At 43.7% G+C, this 15,623-nt stretch overlaps 1 long non-coding RNA gene across 1 annotated transcript in view; it reads left to right on the top strand.

Annotated features, from left to right (window-relative positions):
- The window catches only part of LOC110597977 (uncharacterized), a 66,381-nt gene that overhangs the window by 36,999 nt on the left and 13,759 nt on the right, over positions 1-15,623 (top strand). Inside the window, exon 2 of the long non-coding RNA XR_002483767.3 lies at positions 7,225-7,402. This is a non-coding gene — a long non-coding RNA (uncharacterized LOC110597977). The remainder of the gene's footprint in view (positions 1-7,224; positions 7,403-15,623) is intronic.

The raw sequence follows: 15,623 nt of genomic DNA, 5'->3' as shown, positions 1-15,623 counted from the left end.
CCAGTGGCACCCGTGACGAAGTCCAGAGGTCTTTCACTGCACTGTGATAAGAGAAGAGGGTCCCACTGATATCGGAGAGTGAGGAGAGATATGGGCCTTGGGGGCTTTGGTGAGGAAACGTGGGATTGTCTGACGGTTACAGGCTCAGGGCAGAGAGTTCTCAGATGTCAAAGGAGCATTTTCCTCGCTTCGGTGGCTCTCCACCTCCGCGGTTGGCTCTGTCTTCCGGGCTCTCGGGCAGGGGGGCCACAGGGTCTGTTCCCGTCTCTGGAAAAGACTCGTGTTTTAAGCTTGTTGAACCACTGCACGCCTGAGGGGCATTCAATGAGAACTGGGGGCTGCAGACTGGCAACCTCGGTCATGCGGGATCCCCCCAATAAGTAAATGCCTGTTTGCTGGTTGACAGTCTTGTTCACAGAAAGCGTGTGCCCTCCTGGCTGCAATCCTGGCCCATACCCGGGCCACTTGCCATGGCCTCGTGTGCTTAGCTTGCCAAGTCCCCAAGACCAGGGGTGGGTGGCCACATGTGGGGGGAGCTGCGTCAAGTGTTCCTCTCCAATCTCCGTGTTGCCTGAGTCACGGGAGGGAACATGACCTTGTGACGCTTAGGGACAGAGCTAAAGTGAGGAGGGACCATGCAAGGCCATGTCTAGACTGGCATGGGGAAAAACGTCCACCGTTTCACCTCCAGACCAGTGGCTCAGGGAAGTATCTGTGGACGACGGTTGACCGAAATGTCACTCTGCAGCACACGGCCGTAGCCTTGACCCTATCATCACCAAATCATGCACGGGACGGTTCTTACCGTTGGGCGCCAACCCTGATGTCCTTGGCGTCTGGCCCACGGCTCGTTCATCGGGACGGCTTACTGTCCCTTCTGTTCTGTTGGGGGTGACAACCATTCGGCAGCAACCGAGTTGCGCATTGTGTGTTTGTGTATCGTGTGCTCAGTTTCTGGGTTTTCAAGCATTGTGCTCTCAGGAAGTAAAAAACGAAACCAAGAAAGCTAAGCACTGAAAATTGCACTAATCTGAAATAGGTTCCGTGTTGGACACGGGAGAGTTGTCTTATTCATCGAGACAGCAGTAACACTCGCTGGAGTGCCCAGATCTGAAGTGTCCAGGACAACAGTTTTAAATCACTGCTCAGAATGACGCAGCCGCCAGCAGCCCACCAACCCTCTGGCTCCTTTCAAGTCCATTCCTTCCCCACCTCCGTGACCTGATACCTGTCCCCAACTCAGGATGGTTCTTATCTGTAGGTGGATTCCCAGGATGTGGTCACTCCTATGGTTGGATTTTTTTTTTTTTTTTAATTTTCTGATTTCTGTTGGCTTTGGGACTACGGTGTGTTATGCCTGAAGGGACTCGGGTTTTCATTTCTTTGGTAAATACTCAAGAAGAGCTGGATCGTGGGGGGACCTAGGAACTCCTACAGAAAGTGCCACCTAGCTCTAAGAGCCACTGTGACATCATGCTGCCACGCGATCAACCTGTGAGAGCGCCAGTTGCTCCACATCCTTCCCAACATCTGGTCTTGTTTATCTGCTCCGTTTCAGCAGGTGTCAAGTGCTAACTGATTATGGGCTGTGGATTTGCATTTCCCCCATGTCTAATGACACGGAGTCCTTTTGAAAATGCTTCTTGATTATTCATCTATCTTTTTTGTGAAGCATCCATTGAAACGTTTTTGTCTGTTTTGAAAAATCTGGTTCCTTGTTTGAGAAAATACGGATGTGCAGGTTTTTGTGTAGAATAGTCCCCGCTTTTCTGCATGGGATGGATTTCAAGACCCTAATAGATGTCTGAAACTGTGAATAGCACTGAACCCTGCAAGTACTGTGTTTTCTCTTATATAGACATATTAAAGATGAAGTCGGACTTGTAAATTAGACACATTAAGGAAATAACAATAGCTGATGATAAATCAGAATGATTATAACGATCTACTATAATAAAAGCTTATACGTTGGGGGACCCTTATCAAGTAAAATAAAGGTTACTTTAACACAAACGCTGTGATACCACGACAGGAGATCTGATGACTAAGGTGGCTACTGAGTAGCTAACGGGTAGGTAATGTATACAGCATAGATACTCTGGGTGATTCATCTCCCGGGGGGATGGAATGGGATGATACAACATTTCATCACATTATTCAGAATAGTGTGCAATTTAAAATTCATTATTTGAATTATTTCTGGAATTTTCCATTTAGTATTTTCAGACTGAAATTGCTTTTCAGGTAACTGAAACAGCAGAAAATAGAACTCTGGATAAGAGGGACTGGGAACTTCTATATTTTGGATATAAATCTATGATCTATATAGATGTAAATATATTTCCAAATCTGTGATTGTCTATTTGTTTTCTTAATGGTATCTTTTGATAAGCAGAAAAATTTAATTTTGATGAATCTCCAAATTTAAAAAAAATTTCATTTATGATTTATACTTTTTGTATCCTGTTAAGACAAAAATCTTTGTGTGCCCAAGCTCATGAAAATATTTTTTTCTAGAAGTTTATGATTATGAGTTTTATGTCAAAGTATATAATAGATCTTGAAATAATTTTTGTGTATAGAGAGTAAAGGAATCATTTATTTTCTTTTCCTATAAAAATTCAGTTGTTTTCTCAACAGTTGTTACAAGGGTGTTCTTGACCACATTGGAGTGACTTGGCATCTTTATATAGAATCAGCTGACCATATATGAATGTGGTCTGTTTCTATAGTCTCTTTTCTGTTCCATTGATGTAGTTTTCTTTTTTTTAAATTTTATTTTTTATGTCATTATATTATGCATTTTTTTTTGCATTACAATTACTAATACACATATATACCACAATTTTTCATATTGTTTGTATATAAGGTATTTTGTAGTTTTCAATCCTTCAATCCTACTCTCAGACTGTCTCGATTACAGTAGATTTAGAATCAGACTTGAAATCAAAGGATGTTAGTTCTCCAGCTTGGTCAATCTTTTTCAACATTGTTTCATTTATTTACCATGTAAATTTAAAATCGATGTTAATAAACAGCCTGAAGGAATTTTGATAGGAATCATGTTGGGGGGTATATCTACTGATTTAGGAACAATGACTCCATCAATAATATTGAGTCTTCTGATCTGTGGACACCGTGGAACTATTTATTCAGCTCTTTGACTTTTCTCTGCAATGTCTTGTGGTTTTTAATGGGTAGGTCTTGCATTTCATTAAATTTATTCCTAGCTATCTGATATTTTGAGGTTATTGAAAATAATATTGCTTCTTTTTATTTTAAAATAACCTGAAACATTCCAAAAAATTCTAAGTCCAAACCAACAACAACAACAACAAAACTCGTTTCTTGAGGTATTGGAGAGTAAATTCCCCAAAGGATATATCCCATCGTCTCTTAATACTTCAACTTGTGTTTCATAAGTGCAGGGATATTCCCTCAGACAGCCTCAATACTAACATAAAAATTAGAAATACACATCTATCCATCGTTAACACATAATCTTCAGACTCAGGTCCTCAAGTTGCTCCCCAACTGCTCTTTATAAGAAGAATCACGTGTTCAGTTTGGTTTTACTCATCTGAGAAGGTTCCTCCATCTTTCTTTGACATTTGAAATTTGGACAAATTTTAAGATTATCTTGTAGAACTTGGATGGCCTACTCTTTCATTTTGATTAGATGTAGACTCTCCAGCTTTGGCAGAAATACCAGAGAAGTGAAGTGAGGTTCTTCCTGCGGAGGATTGTAGTTTTAATTTGTTCCTTGACTGATAATGCTCACTCACGTTGGTCGGTTGTCTAGGGTGGCTTGCCACCATGAATTTAGTATTTATTCACTTATAATAAATATTTTGCGTAGTGATATTTTGAAACTTTTGTTTTCATCCAATTTTGAGTTTATTGTCAGTATAGAATCACACACTCATGCTTAATAGGTTTTAATTGATTCAACTTTTTTTAATATTTATTTTTTAGTTTTAAGTGAATGCAATGTCTTTATTTTACATTTATGTGATGCTGAGGATTGAACCCAGTGCCTCATGCATGGTAGGCGAGCACTCTACCACTGAGCCCCAGCCCCAGCCCCAACTTTTAAAATTTTTACTTTTTAGGCTCAAATTCCCTAGATTTGGCTGGTAGGAGCACCTTTGAATTATCTTCTGCATCTTTTTAATAAACCCACATTATTCTTCGACTGAGTTTTTTTTTTTTAAAAAAAAAAAGAAGTCATAAGAAGATGTTGAAATTCAGTATCTTTCAAATTCATTTTCATCAAAAAATAAAAATTGTTCCTATTTGTGATTTACAACCTGATGTTTTGATACACGTGTGCACTGTAGAATGAATAAATCAAAAATAATTAATGTGTACCTCATGTATTTCACATATTTCATCTTTTTGGTGTGGTGAGAACACTTGTAAGCAATTTTAACATATATAATGTTTGTATTAACTAGAGCCATCGTGATTTACAGTAGATCTGCTGATCTTATTTTCTTGTTGGAATTTTCTTAGTTGGAATTTTATCTTTTTTTTTTTTAAAGAGAGAGAGAAGAGAGAAAGAATTCTTTCATATTTATTTTTCAGTTTTCAGTGGACACAACATCTTTATTTTATTTTATTTTTTATGTGGTGCTGAGGATTGAACCCAACGCCCCGTGCTTGCCAGGCGAGCGTTTTACCGCTTGAGCCACATCCCCAGCCCTTATCTTTTTTAATCAACTCAACCCCAATCTCCTTCTGCCCAGCTGCAACTGTGTTAGACTCCACACGTAAGTAAGACCATGCTGGATTCGTCTTCCTGTGCCTGGATTATCTCACCTCACATGCTGCTCTCCAGATTCATCCATGTTGTGTGTGTGTATACATTCAACAAAATTAATATTAATTTCATATATATATATAACCTTTATTTTACTTGATAAGGGACCCAAAATACAAGCTTTTATTATAGTAGATCGTATTCATATCATCTCTATATCTCCAGCATCTATATCATCTGCATCATATGGTGGGAGTCCCAGTTCTGGTTTTTCTGCAGAGCCTCAGATGGTTCTCCATAATGGCTGTGCTACTTCACATTCCCAACAACATGCGAGGACTCCCCCTTCTCTAGTCTCACCAACGTGTCCTTTGTCCTTTGGATAAAAGCCTTTCCAACAGGTACGAGGCGCTAGCTCATTGTAATTTTAATTTGCATTTCCCCGATGACCAGTGAATTGGGCATTTTTTCCATACACCTGATTCCCACTTGTATGTTTTCCTTTTTATATTTTTATTGGTGCATGGAGATCATGCTTAGTACCGGGATTTATTATGCCTTTTGCATACGTGTGCCTAATGGTACGTTTTATTTTGAGGAATATCTTTGCTCATTTAAAAAATTATTTTTATTAGTGAGTTGAATTCACTATGTATTTTGAATATTCATCCCTACATATTTTCAATATTAACATATTTGTCAGATGCAAATGCATTTTCCGATTCCATGGATTCTCTCTCTATTATTGCTGCCCTTGCTCAGCAGCTGTGTTTTGGTTGGATGTGATCCCATCTGTCTAGACTGTTAGCCTGTGGTTCTGGGGTCTGACCCAGAGCAACAAACAGAACACCGTTTCCCAGAGCAATGGTGTGGAGCATTGCCCCTGCGTGGGCTTGTATGAGCTCAGCAGTTTCAAATCTTAGACTCACGCCTTTCATCCATTTACCTGCGGTGTGAGACCAAGCTCTGTTTTCATTCCCAGACACAGAGAGACCCAGTGGCGATCTGGTTTCCACAGCACATTCTTTGCATCTTTGTTTAAAATCAGTTGGCCGTAAATGCATGGGTTGATTTCCAGATTCTCCATTCTGTTCCATTGGTCTATGCATTTTTTTATACTAGTGCCATACTGTTTTGATGGCAACAGCTTTGTGGTATATTTTGAAATGGAGTAGCATGATGTGTCCAGCTTTGTGGTGGTGGTTTTTCTCAAGATTGCTTCGACTGTTTCCATGTCAGGTCACTGGAGCAGTGACTGATCCTATCTGATGTCCTATCTGATTGCTCCATCACCAGCCACCAGCTTGTGGGCTTCTGGAAAGTTCTCTGTCTCCTCCAGTTCTGCTTTCCTCCTTCCAGATCTTCTGAGGGTGACGACTGTTCCCACCGTACAGGACCAGAGTGCATGAGAGGGAGATTTGATGGTATCTTTTTCCCCTCTTCTTTAGTGACCAAAAGCCTGAAACCTCTTGTGGCTTCTCTCTGTCCTGCTGCCCACTTGTCCTTCCTTAGAGGAGAGTGTGGAGTGTGTGGGAGAGAGATTTCTCTCACTGTGCCATCCCACCCCTCTATTCCTTTAGACACGATATCATTACTGGTTGCGTCCTGGTGGGGGGGGATCTTTCTCACCCTGCTTTACGCGCACAGGTCCCCAGCTCTAGATCAGACCTGTGACCAAGCCTGTGAATATTTTCAGCATTTTGATGTAGCTCAGGTGATTTATCTTGATTTTTTGAGTGCCAGTGATTGTCCTGTAGGACTTTCTGTCTCCAAAACACAAGGGAACCCACTGACCTTCTTTTGAGTATTAAAATTAACAGATATATTTGAGATACACAAAGTGTTGATAACGATACCTCCATCAAGGGGGCACGCTGATGAAGCTAATGGCTTCTATTGCCCACCCCCCAGAGCCACAGCCCTTGAAGATGAACTTATAGCTCCTTTCATAAATGGATGGACTGTGTTTCTCTGCCCCTTGAATAGGGGTTCATTTTGTATATGAATTTGACCAGGATGCTATAACAAAATGCCACAGACCGGGTGGCTTAAAGAACAGAAATTTATTTTCTCTCAGTCCTGAAGGCTGGAAGTTCAGGATCAAGGTGTTGGCATGTTCCGTTTTCCCGAGGCCTCTCTCTTGGCCTCTGGATGGCTGCCCCCTCTGGGGTCCTCCCATGGTCTTTTCTCTGTCGGTAGACATTCCTGGTATCCCTTCTTCTCATAAGGAGACCAGTTCTGCTGGATGAAGTCCCCTGCTTCTTGACCTTATTTCATCTTAATGATCTCTTGAAGCCCTCTTTCTCAATACAGTCACACTGGAAGTCTGGGGCCGGGGAGATCCAAGATTGTCCCTAACGCCTTACAAGTTACTTAGGCCATTAGAATGTCGTGGAAGTGACAATGTGTCCGTTTTGAACCTAGATCTCCATCAGCCTTGTACTTTCTACTTTCTCTCCTAGGACACTGTCCATCAGGCGTGGTCCAGCCTGGGGGAGGAGGAGATTGACAGGGCGCAGGGAATCACCGCCAACAGACAACCAGTCACAAGACAGGATGGCTTTGCATCCGTCAATAGCCAACCTCTCCCAGGATGCCTAAGGCTTTGCTCCCGCCCACAGTCAACCAATCACAAGACAGGTAAGTCTGCCCTTGACCAGGCAGTGCAAGGTGACCTTTTTGGCTGAGTACATTCATAGAACTTCTTTGCTCACTCAAAGACCTCTGAGAAATAACAGAATCATAGCTCATTGCTTTAACCCATTAAGAATGAGGGGACCTATTACTCAGGAATAGGTAGCTGATGCTGTTAATAACTACTTCAATTTTCTTTCTGCATATTATAGTCATACTCTACACCGAGGAGAGATTTTTTTTTTTTTTGGCAAAGTTTTTCTGAAGCAGCAAGTCATCTGCATGTGATAGGAAGGAAATAGAATGACTTTATTTTTTTTCCCCCAACAGCTTGCATTAGAGCTCACTTGGGGAGAAACTGTTTTTATTTGGACAAATACAGAAGCTTGCCTCTCTGATATAATTAGAACTGGTAGTTGGCTGGTTAATCTTGCAGAAGAATTAAGAGTTGTCTATTAGCCACAAGATTTCCGCCTTCAGTGGAGGGCAGTGTGTTTTGCAGAGGAAATGAGGAGCGTTGGTAATTTTGATGAAGTGGTTTTTAGCAGGGATGGTTAAGAGCATTGTGTCTGTAGCCTGTGGTCCCCTATTTAAGGCAGGAGAGAACCTACGGGAAAATCCAAAGGAGCATAGAAAGAATCATTATTACACATATAACTGAGATCCAGATCATCCGTGTGGAAATAATGCCCTTGGTTCATCCATTAATGCACAAGACTTTACTAGATTTTTTTTTCAAGCAAATGAGCATTTATTGAACCCCCTTTAGGGGGAGCATGATAAAATTAGGAACTTTGTCACCTTCACCCACTATATCCCGAGTACAGCGGTGCTGGCAGAGATTAGGTACCACCTGCTGGTTGAGTGCAGAAGGAAAAGGGATCTCATACCATTTGATGGACACATGGTAAAGAACTAACCACTTTACATCTGACAGCAGGATTTCAGGAGGAAAGCTACTTTTGTTTAGAAAAACAGCTCAGAATAGACCCCTTGGGTTTGGAGAGCAGAGAGTTGGTAAGGCATGGTGAGGGAGGTAGCCGTGAAACAGATCCTGAAAGCAGATCTGCCAAAGAGAGTAGCAGTAACCTGGGATTTTTTTTGCTAGCGTGGAGCAAAACAAAGCAGAAATTCTGGGAGGCGGAAGAAGAGAGAAAATGGGGGTGAGTGAGGTGGTCCTTGGGAAACACTCTTCCGTTGGCAGGCAGAGAGGTTGATGGAATTTGAATACTGTGAGGTGCTTCGCTGCTAGGATTTAAAAAAAAAACCTTCAGTGTGGCATATTTTTAGAAGCCTGCTGTCCATGCAGCCTGGGTTAAGGACTGGGAATACGCACAGACATGGGCAGAGGGGGAGCTGGTCCACCCATTCGGTGGTCTCACCTGAGCGAGGAATCATCCGGTGATTGTAACAACCCTTTCCTGACATCTCAGGGATCCCCAGAGGTGGAGATGGCTGCTGAGCTTCTCTGCAGCATATGGTATATGTCTTTGCCAATTTCATTTGAATTTCAAAGGAGTAGGTGAAGCAGGAAAGCTGATATAGGGAAGGTGTGGGGGTTAGCTCTTGGGAAAGCAGACCTTTCAGGGAACTGGGGAGTGGGCGCACAGAGGAGGCTGGAGAAACACGTGGCTCTTCCCCAGAAGGGGGCCTCCATCCTACTTCTCAGGGACACACCACAGTCAGGTACAGGGAGACACCTGGAAGAATTTTTTCTGCTTTAATTTACACTCAAAATCCATTTTGTGGCTTTAAATGTATGTTTGAAAGAACTTCATAGATTTCTTTTTTTTTCCTTCCCGTGGCTGGAAACAGGCATTGTAACACCCTTAACTGATGAAGCTTGTACAAACATTCTTCTCTTTTATCTCTTCCATACTGAGATTTGGGTAATAGAAATTTTCTAAGAATAATTTCTCAGGATGTGTTTTTTTTTTTTTTTTTTTGCCAACATTTACGGTTACAGTATTTTGATGTGAAGGGCTGGGGGTGTAGCTCTGCGGTATAACGCTTTCCTCGCATGTGCCAGGTGCTGGGTTCAATCTTGAGCTCTCCAGCACTGCGAGAGAGAGGGAGAGAGAGAGAGAGAGAGAGAGAGAGAGAGAGAGAGAGAGAGAGAGAGAGAGAGAGAGAGAGAGAGAGAGATATTTCCCTGTTGCCCTTGAGTATCTTCCAACCTGCCAATGTGCGTGCACAGTGTGATGTAGTCACTTGTCACTCTGGAGGTGGACGGCAATTCTACTTCAGCTGCCCACAAGGCAGTCCTTGGGGGGCCTGCTTACAAGAGTCGGGGCCAGGGCCCTGGTTCCAGAACAGGGGCCTGGGGTAGAAGTTACGTCCTCCTCCTTGGCACTGGTTTCTTAGACTGGGTGACCACCTACCTCCAAGGATTTCTGAGGAAGAAGGTCAGGCTTCCTAAAACTCCAGACCCCCTACCTTTGCCCCCCCCCCACTGAACTGATAAAGTGGGGGGTATATCTTTAAGATGGAGTCTCTGGAAAGGAATCCGAAGTTCCTGGTCCCTGGGAGGTGCTGGAAGGTATATATAATTCTTGAGCTCATCACGTTGGGCTTCAAATTCTGATTTTTTTTTCCCATTTAATTAATTCAACTTCACATATGAGTTACGACCTGACGTGGCTTTAGCTTCCATATCTTCGAATGACCGTCATACAACAGCAGCTGCTTTTCATTTAAAAGTACGATTGTCGCCTGCATCCCACTCCAGACGTTCTGATTTAATTGGTTTGGGCTGCAGTCTGAACATTGGGATTTTTAAAAAATCTCCCCAAGTGATTCCCACGTGCGATGGAGAGTGGAGAGAAGGATAAAGGGGAGGGAGGGAAGAGGGAACAGGAGCAAGAGGGAGAGAGAGAGAGAGAGAGAGAGAGAGAGAGAGAGAGAGAGGGAGAGGATGCCTCCTACTGATGTATGTGTCTTTGGGGGCATTATTTATCTTCCTCCTGAAGATCTGTAAAATGGGGATTATAATAGGAGTAATTAATAGATGTCTTAGCCCACTTTCTGCGGCTATAACAAAATACCTGAGACTGGATCATGTCCGAAAGAGGAGAGGTTTATTTATTTCATAGTTTGGGAGCCTGGGAAGTCCAAGATCATGGTGCTGGCCCAGGCCCAGCCTCTGGTGAGGGCCTTCCTGCTGGGTCATGCCGTTGGAAAGAAGGTCACATGGTGACACAGAGCAAGCATGCCAGAGAGCTTGCTTTTATATGACAAAGTTGCTCCTCCGTAGCTCTTTAGTTCAGTACCCCATCATGAGAGCCAAGACTGCAAGCTCCAGTCACGTCCCCAAATTTCGCCTCCAGTTCTTCACACACGATTTTAGGGCTTAAGTTTTCAACACACAGATTCTGGGGACAAACACGGAAGCCATAGCAGTAGTGGTCCTAACCTATTTGTGGCTTGTTAGATGTCTATCATAGTCACATGATTAAAAATGGACCACACACCCTTATCCAGGAGCTGGGTGTGTGAAATGGAATCCCATTCATTTAAAACCATCGTATTGAAGTGGAACATAGGTCATAAAAAAGAAAAATGAACAAATCCCAAGTGTACTGCTTGGAGAATGTTCAGATGTGGGCCCACAGCTGGGTGATATCACCTGGAGGCCCGGAAGATGCCATGTGCCTTGGTCATTGCCTCCTTTAGAAATGTACATTATTTTGACATTCACTAGTTTTGCCCATTCTTAATTTTTTTTAATGGATGGAGTCATACTGCTCATGCCCACTCAGTGGTGACATCGGTGTTCAGCATTTTGGCCTGTGGAATTCATCTGTGACCTTTGTCTAGTGGGACTTTGCTCTAATCTCCGAGTAAGGTCCCTTTGCATGACTCTACTGTATATTGATGTACTTGTCACAGACCTTGGCTTTAGTATACTGTGACATTCCTGTCATTTCACCAACTTTCTATATTTTTACGGTTAGGGTGTTTAAGTCTATGTTCGCGAGCAGTGTGGTCTTAGCCACTTTTATTGAGGTTAAAAATACCTTTTAATCATATTATTTAGTGCATTGATATTTAATGTGAATTACTAAAACATGTATGTTAAAAAAATGTTATCACCATGTTTTTGTATATATTTACTTTCTTTTGGATCAATCAGAGATCTTTGGTTCCTCCCTTTTTGCCCATTTTTAGCTTGTTTTCATACATTCTTTCATTTTCCTCTTAGTGGCTCTGATAGAAATTAATGTGCATTATTAACTTATCAAGGTCTGCTGTCTATAAACACTTTTGTAGTTTCTCAAAGGAAGAGCCTTACAACACTTGACTTCTATTTAGCCCCTTAGGTCATCTTTGCGATACGTTTTAATTCCGAAAATGCAGTCAATACAACGGGACGCACGACCAGTGTGTCACAGTCCCTATTCATTTAGATTCACTTGCAAACTTGTCCTGGCTGATGCTCTTTCCTTATTCTGGACGTTTCCTCCAGGATCTCTCCACAAGGATTTCTTCTACCTGAAGAGTCCCCTTTAACTTCCCCCTCGTATCAGTCTGCTCTACGTAAATCTTTTCACTGCTTATCCAGGGATGTATTTATTCTACCCTCACTTTGGTGCTGTGGGTGGAACTTGGGGGATGGCAGTTATTTTCTGTCAGTCTCTTGCAGATGCTCTTTCATTGTCTTTTAGTTTCTATTGTTTCGATGGAGAAGTCTGCTGTTCATCTTGTTGCTGTTCCTGGGAAAGTGACGCGCCTCTTCTTTCCCCTGGCTGCCCATGTCCAGCCTTTCCCTCGTCTTTGGTTTCAACCCTGTGCCTCGATATTTTATTTTTCACTCATTTCCTCTCAGCGTTTGTAAGAGCTTCTTAAATCCGTGCTTTGCTCTTCCGTGACTTTTGGAAATTTTCGATTCCGTATCTCTTTGAATATTTCCTCTCCACCTTTTCCATTCTCTCTCTGAGACTGTCATTACACCTTGTTAGACTTTGTTGTCACGTCCCATGGGTCGTATTATCCGTGTTTCACCCTTCATGTCTCAACCTCTATATATCCTACTTATGAGCCGTCCGTCAATTTCCTTGGCTCTGTCTTATCTTCTGCTAAAATCATTCCTGAATTCTAAACTGGAGTTACCAGTTTTTAACGTTAGGATTTTCCTTTGCTTTTCTCTTAGAGGTTCCACTCCAATTACAAATTCTCCACCTTCTTGTGTGATTTTATAAATAACAATCATTCTTTGAGAGTCTGTGTACAATAATTCAATACTTGGATTTTCCCCAGTCTAGTTAGCATTGTCTTTGGGTTTTTAGTTAATGGGTTCTATTTCCCAGGATGCCTAGGTTGTTTTGTGTGTTTTATTTTGTATTTCGGAGGATGTTGGATATTTTCTATGAAAAATATTAGAGCCTCTGCACAATATGATCTTCCTCCAGGATTTACTTGATTTTCTGGCACAGAGAAAGCACAGGAGCAGGTTAGCTTGCTTTCATGGAGGCCAGGATTCGATTCAGTGAGAGCCGGCTCTGTCTGAACTCCTGAAGTGTGACCCTCCATCCAAAGTCACTGCCACTGGCCATGTCGGGCCAGTGAGCCTGTTTATTTTCCCTCTCGCCAGGTCCCATTCTCTTTTGCATTCCTGGACCACAACTTTATCTCTGCCATCCTCATTTTTATCTTCTTCCTATGCTTTCTCTTTGGGTACTTGGCATTTCCCTGTGGGGTGTGTGAGTGTCACTGACAGATGTCTCCAGGGAATCTTAGTAGGGTAGAATCTTTGGCTCAATTCTCAGAAATCCTCTTTTTTCCTCCAAGATCTTAGACTTGATGTCCTGAAGCTGAACCTTGTGTCATAGTAAGTGAATTGCGAGTTCTAAGCTGCTGCTCTCCGCTGGGCCGCGTGGCTCTGTGCATTGGCTTGTGGGCTCCCTCGGTGTGTCCTCGTCTTTGCCTGATCTGGCCTCACTGTGTGGTTGTCCCTCCAGGGCTCCAGGCAGCATCTGCAAACAGTTCACCAGGTTTTATGGTTGTTATGGTCAGAAGATGGAGTGTGATAGAAGCCACTGTCCTCCTTGAAGGTAGAAGCCGGGTCACATTCCTTTTATGACCTAAATTAGATATCTCTGAAACCTCTGCTGTGAGACTGTGTGGTCCCCTCCCTGGAGTCCTTCCTCCTGTGGTCATTTGAACGATGCAGGGTGGTCCTCTCTGCACGGGCTGGGTGTACCCTGCTGCCAATCCCAGCCTCCCAGTTTCTCTTCTCCCCTGAGTAACCTGTTGGTGCAGTAGGTGGTCTGGCGGGTGCGGGTCCTGGGCTCCCAAAGCTCTTAGCTCTTTCCCACAAAGATCAGACAGTTGGTGCACACAGACACACACCACCCCCGCCACCCCCACACACACACATACCACTACTCTCACTTGCCCCCTCTAGCAAGATTTTTCCCAAGGCAAACCCTAGAAGCAAGATGCCTGCGTCCAGGCGGATCCCCATTCCCAGTGGCTCCTGTGCCCGCCCGTTCCTGAGCCCTCAGCCTCTCAGCCTCTCTGTCCTGTCCTTAAGAACAGAGAGACTCTGCTCCCTCAGGCCCAAGGCCTACGCCCTTTTCCCATTCTGGGACAATGGCATCTTTCTGGGAGGCCTCCCAACGCACTGCCTGTCTCTAGAAGTTGTTCCTTTCCCCTTCTGTTTGAAGCCCGTAGCTCGGCTGCTGTGCAGTTTCCCTCCTGCACCTCCCCCCCCCCCCGCCCATCATGAAGGACAACGTGTGCAGGTACCTGCACTCACAGGGACCTTCTTCTTGTGGGACATGTGCCCGATATTGACTAATCGGCCTTAGTTTTTCCTTCTGTTCCCGTCTGCGTGCACAAGCAGATGGACCCGTGTTCTCCCCTGACCGTAACAGCACACAGGTCTCTGCCACCCAAACTGAGAGAGAATGTGAAATTCCAGGACGAGGAAAAAAAAGTCACCTGTGAGGCAGTGTTTTATAGTGAGTGGGTGAGGACGCTCGATTTAGAATCAAGAAATGATGAGCTTGGTTGAATCTCCAGCATCACCCAAGTGCTAGTTCACAAAGGTGACCTTGGACTTGAATGACTGAAGACTTGGTTTCACAGTCTGCACCATGAGGGCGCGGCACTGACCTCCCTGCACTTCGGTGAGCTCCAGATGTGCAGGCTTGGAGCCAAGGAGTCGGGAACAGAGTCTGAGAAATGGAGAAAATATCCGCATCAGGCTGAGCCTCATCTGCAGAGCTATTTGTAGGGCAGGCTTAATGCTTGGGGCCAGAAGACCTCTGTCCAGGCTGGGACCACTCTGTATTGGGTGGCACCGGGCTTTCTCTGAGCCTTAATTTCCTCATCCGTAAAATTGCAGGGATAAGACCTGCCTCGAATGGCTGTCATCCGTTTCCAAAATGAAACAGAATCCAGGCAACTGTTTGGTAAACTCTAAATTACAGTGTCGTCGGAAGGTGCCATCTCCAGATCTCCACGGCGCCCGTGCCTCAGAATGGGACTGATGATCTTGGTTCTGGAAGTTTTTGCATCGCTTTTTTTTTTTTTTTTTTTTTTTGGCACAGTGATATGTAGCTTCACAGGAAATCTTACCAGAATTTAAGGAAAAAAATAATAAAACCCCCAATGTTCATCATCATCTCAAGAGACATTGTCCTCTTTGGAGGATGTCACCGGCTTCTCTCAACGGATGAGACATTTCCCCACGTTTTTTTTTTCTTCTCTAACCCCATACTTTATTCTTCTCTAACCTCAGAAAACATGGTTAATTATAGATCACCGACTCTGAAATGAGAGTGGGGATTGAAGCAGAGGCCAACGAAGGCGTGTTTACAATCAGAACAGCCGTGTGTTTGGGTCAGGTGTCACTCTTTGAGCCCCACGGTCTTCTTTAATCTCCACAGGTCTTTGGAAGGTGCCTTGATCCTTGTTCAATGATGGGGCCACTGAGGCGACAAGGGGTTGGATGGTCGGGTTCTCAGTAGCGGGTGGTGGGAGAGCTGGTAGTTAAAGGTGCCTCCATTAATTCGGAGTCTGTGCTTTGAGAAACAGGGGACCTTGAACTTGACTACCACGGAAACGTAAATGAGAACATGTGACACGGCAAGGCAGAGCTGAAATCTAGAATGAGAAAGTACACGGACCTTACAGAGAGCACTCAGAAGCTGGAAACCCATCGTGAGCATCACCCACAGCACATGCAACGTCACCTCTGATTCCTAATCTCTCTCTCTTTCAT

The sequence above is a fragment of the Ictidomys tridecemlineatus genome, chromosome 10 (genome assembly GCF_052094955.1).
Source record: "Ictidomys tridecemlineatus isolate mIctTri1 chromosome 10, mIctTri1.hap1, whole genome shotgun sequence".
NCBI lineage: Eukaryota > Metazoa > Chordata > Mammalia > Rodentia > Sciuridae > Ictidomys > Ictidomys tridecemlineatus.
This window is presented reverse-complemented; position numbering and strand designations above follow the sequence as displayed.